The sequence below is a fragment of the Chrysochloris asiatica genome, unplaced genomic scaffold, assembly GCF_000296735.1.
Source record: "Chrysochloris asiatica unplaced genomic scaffold, ChrAsi1.0 scaffold00003, whole genome shotgun sequence".
Lineage (NCBI taxonomy): Eukaryota > Metazoa > Chordata > Mammalia > Afrosoricida > Chrysochloridae > Chrysochloris > Chrysochloris asiatica.
In genome coordinates this window covers 27,561,731-27,573,193 of record NW_006408521.1, presented here as the reverse complement: position 1 = coordinate 27,573,193, position 11,463 = coordinate 27,561,731, and positions in this window count along the sequence as shown.

The following is an 11,463-nucleotide window of genomic DNA, read 5'->3' as shown; positions in this document are numbered from 1 at the left end:
GTAAAGATTTACACTCTCGGAAACCCTGTACAGGGTCGCTATGGGTCGGAACCGACTCGACGGCACTTAACAACAACAACAAATATATGTATATATACATTACTATATGTTTATATATACACTTTAGCAGTTTTTGTTCCTCTAGAGAACCCAGCCTAAGACAGTAGGTTTGAACTCCCAAACTTTCAGCTAGAAGTCAAGCACTTAACTATTTGTGCCACCAGGGACTTCTGTCTTCCATATAATAAAATTAGAAGCCAGTAACAAAAGTATTGGTGTTCTGGTGTGGCACTATAGGATAAGTACTGAATGGCTAGCTGCAAGGTCAATGGTTCAAACCCACCAACTATTCCTTGGAAACCCAATACATGGTCACTATGAGTCAAAACTGACTTGACAGCACTTAACAACAAACAACAACAACAACAAAAGTACTATATTTAAGTAATAGTTAAGTAATCAATTATGCATGCCTCGGAAACCCTGTTCAGGGTCGCTATGGGTCGGAACCAACTCGATGGCACTTAACAACAACAACAACATAATCCCATATCACCTATAATGTGAAGCAGGCAATGTGTAACTTGAACATTTAAGTTAAATTATAAACAACATAAACCCACAATTTCTCTGACATAAACAACTTCTAATCTTATCAGCCACTGCATTGTTGTAGATAGCTGCTTTGTTGTGATAAGGTGTTATACAGTCTGGTGCTGTGGGTTAATGTGCTGGACTGTAAGGTCAGTGTGAACTGCAAGGTTGGCAGTTCAAGCTCACCAGCTGCTCCTCAGAAACTCTATACAGGGTTGCTATGAGTTAGAACTGACTCAAAGGCAATTAACAACAACAGTTTATCTATGTTCAGAAACCCCAAATGTGCACCTTTTATTCTGAACCTAGGATGTGTGTTACCCTAATGCAATAGGAGCTGGACATGACATGACCCTTGACATGAAAGACCAGACAGCTTTTGCTCTTCCAATGAGAGCTATTGTTGTTGTTCTTAAGTGCCACAACTGGGGAGGAGCTGCCTCCTCAGAGTTGACTTTGATAACACAAATGGAGCAAAGTGTTTGGAATCTTCACTTGCTGATGGGCACAAAATGAGAGGAAACAGCTGCAACCATCCACTAATAATTAGAACATGGAATGTACCAAGTATGAATCTAGGAAAATTGGAAGTTGTCAAAAATGCAATGGAATGCATAAACATATCTTAGGCAGTAGTGAGCTGAAATGGATGGGAATGGTCATTGTGAATTAGATAATCATATGATTTACTATGTCGGGAATGACAAATTGAAGAAGAGTGGTGTCAAATTCATTGTCTAAAAGAACATTTTAAGATCTATCTTGATGTCCCATGCTATCTGTGATAGCATAACATCCATATGCCTTCAAGGAAGACCAGTAAATACCACTATTATTCAAATTTACACACCAACCACTAAAGCCAGTGAAGATGAAATTGAAGAATTCTACCAACTTCTTCAGTTTGAAAATGATCAAACATGCAATCAAAGTGTATTGGTAGTTACTAGTGATTGGAATGCAAGAGTTAGAAATAAAGAAGGTGGAACAGTTGTTGGAAAATATAGCGTTAGTGATAGAGATGATGCTGGAGATCACATGACAGAATTTTGCAAGACCAGTTGCTGCTTCATTGCAAATACCTTTTTTTTTTTTTTAATTAAATGTTTTTATTTTGCATTGAGTGAAAGTTTACAGGGTACATCATCAGCTTCACATTCAACCATTCATATAGCTTGTTTCATTACATTGATTATTATCCCCACCATATATCAGTGTTTCTCTCTATCCTCTTTAGCTTTTTTTTTTGGGATGGGGGGGGACTTGGCTTTTTGGAATTTACAGTCTCGGCTTTTAGGGAAGGTTTTTACATTTGTCTGTGAATATCCAGGGCTCATGTATGAGATTACTAACAAGCATTACTGAATAATCAGATGAGGGACAGTTTGCTATGTCTACTAGGTGGCTAGAGTCTGATCCTCAGAGCCTATGGTTTGGACGGTCAACAACGCTTGGGCCCACAGGCGCTTGGCCTCCTGACTGGGTCTGTACTGTCTGCATCTGAATCCTCCTTATTTATTGATTGTTTAAGGGACGCTGCCTGTCTTAGGTGGCAAATACCTTTTAAACAACATAAAAGATGACTATAAACATGGACCTCACCAGATGGACTACACAGAAACAAAATTGACTACATCTGTGGGAAGAGATGGTGGAAAACCTCAATATCATCAGCTAAAACAAGGTCAGGGACAGACGGACACAAACCATCAATTGCTCATATGGTTCAGCATCTGCAAGTTCAGGCAGATGCTGAAAAACTAAAACAAATCTATGAGAGCCAAAATGCTACCTTGAACATATCTCAAGTCAGATTCAGAAGGCAATGTGGAATTAGGGATCTCATTGCTGATGTCAGATGGATCTTGGCTGAAAGCAGAGAATACCAGAGAGATGTTTACTTGTAGCTTTTGGCTTTGTAGATCATGATAAATTATGGATAACATTGCAAAGAATGGGTATTCCAGAACATTTAATTGTGCTCAGGCCAAGAGGCAGTTGTTAGAACAGAATAAGGGGATACTGAATGGTTTAAAATCAGGAAAGGTATGTGCCAGGGTTGTGTTCTTTCACCATACTTATCCAACAATCTGTATGGTGAGCAAATAATCCGAGAAACTTGATTACACGAAGAAGAATATGGCATCCGGATTGGAGGAAGACTCATTAACAGCTTGCAATATGGCAGATGATACAACCTTGCTTGCTGAAAGTGAAGAGACTTAAACTACTTACCAATGAAGACCAAAGAGTACAGTCTTCAGTATGGGTTGCACCTTAATGTAAAGAAAACAAAAATTCTCACAACTAGACCAATAAAAACATCATGTTAAATGGAGAAAAAATTGATGTTGTCAAAGACTTTATTTTGCTTGGATCCACAATCAACACTCATGCAAGCAGCAGCCAGGAAATCAAACAACATACTGGATTAGGCAAATCTGCTGCACAAGACCGCTTTAAAGTGTTAACTAGCAAAGATATCAATTTAAGGACTAGGGCGTATCTGACCCAAGCCATACATTTTCAATAGTCTCATAGGCATATAAGTTGGACAATGAAAAGGATTGTAAGTTGGAGAGTAGAAGGATTGATGCATTAGAGTTATCGTGTTGGAGAAGAATATTGAAGGTACCATGGACTGCCAGAAGAATAAACAGGTCTGTGTTGAAAGAAGTACTGCCGGAGGGCTCCTTAGAAGCCAGGATGGCGAAACTTTGTCTCATGGCCAGACTTAGAACTAAGCAAACCCAAATCTGGAAAAGGTTATAATGTCCTCCTAAAACCACAAACAAACTCATTGCCGTCTATTCAATTCAGACTTGTTATCAGGAGGGACCAGTCCCTGAAGAATGACATTATGCTTGGTAAAGTAGAGGGTCAGCAAAAAAGAGGAAGATCCTCAAAAAGAGGGATTGGTACAGTGGCAGCAGCAATGGACTCAAGCATAACAATTGTGAGGTTGGAGCAGGCCTGGGCAGTGCTTTATTCTGTTGATAGGATCGCTATGAATTGGAGCTGACTTGATGGCACCTAACAATAACAACAATTCTGAACCGCAGACAAGAGTTTCTCTGATGCAATATGAGTTGGACATGATATGACTTATCATGAAAGACTGGACAAATTTTGTTCTCCCAATCCGAGCTCTTGTTGTTAAGTGCTGTCCGTTGGTTCCGACTCATAGTGAACTTGTATAGGGTTTCTAAGGAGTAACTGGTGAGTTTGAACCACCAACTTTGCAGTTAGCAGTCCAGTGCTTATCCTACAGCACCACACCAAGACTTTGTTGTTGTTGTTGTTAAGTGCTGTTGAGTTGGTTCTGACTTATTGGGACCCTGTATAGGGTTTCCAAGGAGTGGCTGGTGAGTTTGAACTGCTAATCTTGTGGTTCAAACAGACCTTGCGGTCCAGTGCATTAACCCACAGCGCCACACCAGGACTCCACACCAAGACTCTAAGAAGAGGCAAATGACACTCTGTCAGTCAAGTCTCTGACCATCTCCAAAGACTAATACTACAAGGGCCTTTGGCTGAGGTCAAATCACTGGTCAAGTCTTTCTCCTGAGATTGCTTAGTAAATATCTGGGCTTTAATTAATGTAAGGTAACTTTGTCTTACCCTAATTCTCTGGGTCTAAATTAGTGTCTTAAGTCTTACCTGTGTACTGTGCCATGACTACTTTGCAATAAATTGATTTTATGCATGACAAATCTGAGCATTTTGCTACTTATTTTAAAATAAAACCCCAGTAGGCATAGCCACTTTACAACACAGTCCAATTCCTAATGCCGCTCTAACAGAGATGACATTAGGAAAAACTTGCACTGATGAATTTTCTCTAACCTTACCATCACCCCTAATTATGGTAAGAATTGTTCCTGAGTTGAACAACTTTTGCATAAGTGAATGAGTCCATTTACTTATTTATATTTCACTGTTTCCTTTAAAATCTGAAAGGAGTTCAGTTGCTTGTGAGCTCAGTTCAGAATCCAGAAGAACCAGCCTTATGTGACTGCATTGAAGATTGTAGTGCTGTAGTGTTATTAGATGTTGATTTGATCCCAACTCATAGCAACTCATGTGACAGAATAGAACTGCCTCAAAAGGTTTTCTAGGCTGTAATCTTTTCGGAAGCAGATCTCCTGGTTTCTCTCCTGTAGAGCCACTGGGTGAGTTAGAATCATCAACTTTTTAGTTAGCTGCTGAGTACTTAACCAGTTGTATCACCAGTGCTGTTTGCTGTCGTATTAAGGCAATGAAAAATTCTCCAAGGTTCTAAGCCTCAGCTACAGGCTCTAGCGTTTGAAGAACCCTACTTTTCTTTGAGAAAGAACCCACATCTGCCATTTACAAGAATGTTTAGATGTGTACTGATGTGGCAAAAGTCCAAGATCTATCTTACAGTTTAGAAAAGCAACCACCCACCACCACCGCAACAACAAAAAAACTGAAAGACAATGTGTATTGTACGCAGTACTGGATTACTTTGTTTACAAGCCAGGTTTAAGCTTGGGGCACCAAGAAAGAAAGACAAATGTTTTTCAAAGAATATGTTGTTGTTGTTGTGATGTGCTGTTGAGTCGGTTGTGACCCATAGTGACCCTGAATAGGGGTTCTGAGGAGAGACTTGTGAGTTTGAACCGCTGACCTTGTGGTTCAAAGCAATTTTGTAGTCTGGCACATTAACCCTCAAAGCTAGGGGAGTTTTAAAAAGTTCATGGAAAAATTCCATTATCTTGCAATTCTATTTTCCATGAACTTTTTGAAGCTCCCCTGGTGCTGTACAAGTAGATGACAATAGGTTTGTTTTTGATTTTAGAGGGACACCATACCTTCTCTAGATTTAGGCTTGCTTAGGTTCTAAGTCTGGCCATGATTTTGGAATACTAATGTTGTAAGTATTAACAATTATATGCAGGTATATTTTAAATGTTCATATATGCAGAGAAAACAATCTGAATAATTGTACCTCAACTCAATAGTGGTAGAGTGCTAGTTTCCACCTTATATATTTCTGTGATTTTGGCATTTTTACAATGTGTACATATTAGTTTTATAATCAAAGCAAACAATGAGTATTAAAAACAAAATAAAACACAAAGTGCAGGCAGTGGGCAGTCAGTCACGCCTTGTGTGGGACTATCCCTTACCTGTGCGGTTAAATGGTCTCATCTTCTGGTTTCAGCTAGTGAGATATTTACTTGGTGCTGGACTCTGGGACAAAATCTTTCCCCACAAACCCAGCCTGGCATCTCAGCTCTGCTTCACTGCAGTTTTTCTCTGCCCTTCTGTTGCCCCTCTGACCTCTAGTTTCTAAACTGATCACACTCCACCTGTCCGTCTTGTCTTGCTGGGCTATGTGAACATTCATCTAACTATTAAGATTCCAAACTTTGTTTTCCCTTTTCCAGTTTGGCCTTAACCCCGACTGTCTAATAAAACTCCTCCTCATTTTTTCCTGTGAAAATAGGCCATTTGACCATTTTCTTAGGTGATTTGGAACTTTATGTAAATGCCCAGGCAAGCTGGATAAATGCACAGTGTGAACATTAGCATTCAATGATACTGAGTGCAGTGATTTCTCATAAAGTCATGTTTGAGAGGGAGAATGAGAGTTATTGAAGAAAGCGATGACACGAACCAAAGCCAACCTCTGCTGGATGGAGGGCATGGACCAGTTTAAGGACGAAGGCAAAACTGCTGGAACACGAGAGCAAGACAGAAGATGTAGAACCAGCAGGAATGAAGAAACTGCAGTGACTGGGGAGGTGGGGGTGCCCAGTGATGATGGGGGCTCAGAATGGTCAAGAGACTTCTCTGGGGGTAGAATTCATCAGGGGCTGGAACTTTCTGAAGACAAAGGCTGTTGGGGCCAACTGGGATTTACTAGGCTTTAGCTAATCCTTGTTTTAGAGACATACAGATTACCTGTCTGGTCTATCTGTTTTTTGGAAACCCTATACAGGGTTGTTATGAGTCAGAACCAATTTCAAGGCACATTAACCATCACCAGTGGTTACGAATCAGACTGCGAACCTTAAGGGCAGTAGTTCAAAACTGCCAGCTGTTCCACAGGAGAAAGATGAGGCTTTCTGCTCCAGTCAAGATTTATAACCTTGGAAACCCTATACAGGGTCCTATGAGTCAGAAGCAACTCCACGGCACATAACCACCACCCACCACCACCACCAAACCCACTAAAAGAGAGGGCTGGAAAATAAATATAACTCTCCTGAAGTGGAAGGGCCCTTTCCTAAGGTAAAGCTGATGACAACTCAGAGCAGATTCTACTTGATGAATAGTTGGCCACCAAAGCTTCATGAGAGAGACAGAGGGGGAGAGACAGAGTGAGAGAGGGAAAAAGAAAGAAAGAGAGAGACAAAGGGAGAGAGACAGATAAAGACAGACAGACAGAGACAGAGAGACAGAGAAAGAGAGAGAGAGAGATGGAGGGAGAAAGAGACACAGAGACAGAGACAGACAGAAAGACAGGGAGAGACAGAGACAGAGATAGAGGGAAAGGCAGACAGAGGAAGAAAGACCTATGTAGAGACAGAGAGAAAGAGAAAGAGACTATCAGAGACAGCACACGCACAGTAAAAATGATAGAGAACATTAGATAGAGATACTGACAGAGAGAAAAAGACAATGAAAGAGTGAAACCAAGAGAGAAACTGACAGAGAGAGAAAGAGATATGTTGAAAGGGGAGGGTGGCAGCACAGTGAGGACTTGCAGTTATGATATTAGAAAGCAGTCAAGAGCCAGAACGGGAAACCAAATCTTGTGACACCTCTCTGATTGTTGGCCGTATGTGGCTTCCCCAGTCATGCTGTTTATGTTTTTCCATGTCTGTTTCCATGGTGATTAGCAGTAAAGGAGTCAAAGCTTTAAAATGAAATGTGCTTGTCTTTGGGAGCAGCAAGGAGTGGGGAGCTGCAAAGGTTGGCAGAGGCTTTTTTTGCGAGAAATGGGCCAGCAACAGAACCCACAGTGGGAAGGTGAAGGAAACGTAACTGGTAGCAAGCTTGGAACAAGGAAGTCCTCTTCTGTGGGATTTTAGTCCTGGTGTGGTGCTGTAGAATAAACACTGAACTGCTAGCCACAAGGTTAACAATTCAAACCTACCAGTTGCTCCTCAGAAACCCCTTATAAGGTCGTTATGAGTCAGAACTGACTCAATGGCACTTAACAACATCTGTGTCTTAAGGAGTCCTGGTAACATAGTGGATTGTGAACTGGGTTGCTAACCACAAGGTCGTAAGTAGAAATCTGCTAGTCTACTAGCCTCATCTTTTTCCCTTAAAGATTTACAACCTCTGAAACCCTATACAAGGCCACTATGAGCTGGAACCGACTCAATGGCATACATCACCACCGTCCATATTTTACATTTCCCTCTTGTTCATGGCACTTATTTCACACTTAATAAGAGTTAATAAATAATTCCATGATTGATCTTCTGTTATATGTCTGTTTGCTTAAATGTCTCCAGTTAGAAGTAAAAATAAAACTACGTCTTATATATTCCCAAGAGCCTAGTGCAAACCTGGGCATATTTCAGGAGTTCAAAATACTTGTATCTTTCTGGCTTTAATGTTTAAAAAGGAGGCCAATTCTAATTTTTAAAAATTATTTTTAACTACACAAATCATACATTACACATGATTCTTAATATTTTTTTACTCTCATTTCCCCTTCCCCCAAGCCCTGGTAATGACTTGTCTTTTGTCTCTATGGCTTTACCTATTTTAGATATTTCATGTAAGTGGGATCATGTAACTTTTCTCCTTTTGTGTCTGGTTTACTTCATGTAGCATGTTTTCAAGGTCTATCCATGTGGTATTGCCTATCAAAATTTAATTTCTTTTTATAACCAAATAATAAATATTCCATTGTGTGTATATATATATATATATATATTTGTCCCTTATCTGTTAATGGACACTTGGGTTGTTCCTACCTTTTGGCTTTTGTGATTAGTACAGCAATGAACATTGGTGTACATATGTCTGTTTGAGTCTCTGCTTTCATATCTCTAGGGGTATATATTCGGGAACGAAATTGCTGAACCATATGGTAATTCTATGTTTAACACTGCTGGTGTATAGAAACAAAACTGACTTCTGATTTCTTGTAGCCTGCAATTTTGCTGAATTTGCTTATTAGCCCTAGTAGCTAGCTGTCTTTTGGATTCTTGGGTCTGTTGTTTTGTGTGTTTTTTTATCAGGTTGAAAAGTATTTTACTTGTGCTGATTATTTTATATGTCAACTTGTCTAGGCTATGGTGCCCAGTTGTTTGGTCAAATACAAGTCTAGTTGTTGTTACGAAGTAGTTATATATGATTATATCTGTTTGAACCTTAAGGTTGACTGTTCAAGCTCACCAGCTGCTCCTTGGAAACTCTATGCAGGGTCGCTATGAGTTGGAACCGACTCAATGGCACTTAACAACAACAATATGTGATTAAATCAGTTGACCTTAAGTAAAGTATGTTACCTTCTAAAATGTGAATGGGCCTCAACCAATTGAAGACCTAACAACACAAAGGGTATTTCCCTCAGACATATTTTGCCTCCAGATTTTGAACAGGCATTTTGTCAGAACTTTCTCACTCTTCACTCTTCCTATTGCCTTACCTATGAATTTTGGGACACAAACCTGTAAGAATCTCCAGCTTGCCAACTGACTTACAGATTTCTTGCCAGCCCTGCACATCGTGTGAACCAGTTCCTGAAAATATCCATTGTTGGTTCTCTTTCTCTAAAGAACACTGATTATATATACACACACACACATAGGTGTATAATGAAGTCCTGGTATGGCGCTGTGGGCTAATGCGTCAGACTGAAAAGTTGTTTGAACTGCAAGGTCAGTGATTCAAGTTCATTAGCTGCTCCTTGGAAACCCTATAGAGGGCTGTTATGGGTTGGAATCGACTCGATGGCACTTAACAACAACAACATAGGTGTATAATAGTACATACATGTATGATGTTTGTTTACTCTTTTTCCTTGGCTCTTCCCTCCCCCATCTACATAGTCATATGTTGTTGTTGTTAAGTATTCTTAGTTGGTTCAACTCATAGCAACCCTGTGTAGGGTTTCTGAGAAGCAGCTGGTGGGTTCGAACCACCAACCTTACGGTTAGCAGTTCATTGCTTATCCTACAGCATCACACCGGACCTCCATATTCAGGCAATCATATACATATATAGCACACACATACTTTTCTGTCAACATATGTTTTATAAAAATATGATTTTATCATCTTATATATTTTTCCATCTTTTGTTCTTTTTCCCTCAACAATGCTGTTTGTTGTCAGGTGCTATTAAGTCAGTGTCCATGTATAGTGAGCTTGTGTATAACAGAATGAAAGCTGCCCGGTCCTGCACCATCCTCACAATTGTTGTTACGCCTGAGCCCATTGTTGTAGTCACTGAGTCAGTCCCTTGCATTGGCAGATTTTCTCTTTTTTGCAGACCCTCTATTTTATCAAACATGATGTCCTTCTCCAGGGACTTGTCCCTCCTGATAACATATCCAAAATAAATGAGATCCTCATTTATCCAAAATAAATGCCCAAAATAATGTCCAAAATAAATGCCATCATCACTGCTGAGGCACATTCTAGCTGTACTTTCTCCAAGACAGATTTGTTTATCCTTCTGGAATTCCATGGAATATTCAATATTCTTAACTAACATCATAATTCAAATACATCAATTCTTCAGTTTTTCTTTTTCATTCTCCAACTTTTGCATGAATTTGAGGTGACTGAAAATATAATGGCTTGGTCAGGCACACCTTAACCATCCTCAACAATAACCCCTGGAAATACTGCCAAGAAAATGTCTACAAATGGTGCAGACCAGGCAATATTTCGTTATGTTATGCACAAAGCTGCCATGAGTCCGAACAACAAATCTCTACAAGACCATTTCATTTTTAAGGGCTATATAATAGCCCAAGGTATGATTATACTATAATTTATTAAAGGTGTGGTTATGCTAGAGCCTGTTTTCTAGAGATTGTTCACATCTCTTCCCAATCTGGCATTTGATGACATCAGGCTGGTAGCTTGACATTGGACATGGTGGGAATATTTACACAATGGAAATCTGCAAACTGACAAATCAGGGCTTTCCCTAAGAGAATTGATTGTTAAACATTAATTCACCACCACTGATCTCTATTAATAGTCTTTGTATCTGGAGTCTTGGTGTGATGCTGTAGGATAATACACTGGACTGCAAGGTCAGTTTGAATCACAAGGTTGGTAGTTCAAACTCATCAGCTGTTCCTCAGAAACTCTATATAGAGTTGCTATGAGTCAGAACTGACTTGATGGCACTTAACAACAATAACAACAACAACCTTGTTTCTAGTTTTTATATTTTTTTGTAGGGGGAGTGGACACTACAAACAATGTTAGGTGACTTTGAGTAGATTTCAACTCACAGACCCCAAGTGACAGAGTAGAACACCCCCATTGGGTTTTCTTTATATATGTTGTTAAGTGCCATTGAGTCGGTTTCGACTCATAGTGACCCTGTATAGGGTTTCGAGGAATGGTTGGTGAATCTGAACTGCCAGTGTGGCGTTGTGGGCTAATGTGTCAGACTGCAAAATCCTTTGAACTGCAAGGTCGGTGGTTCAAGCTCACCAGCTGCTCCTTGGAAACCCTATACAGGGTTGCTATGGGTGGGAATCAACTCGACGGCACAGCGGAAACCCTATACAGGGTCACCATGAGTTGGAACCTACTCCATGGTACTTAAAAACAACAACTATCTATCTATCTATCTATCTATCTATCTATCTATCTATCTATCTATCTATACGGTGGTGGTGTGCCATGGAGT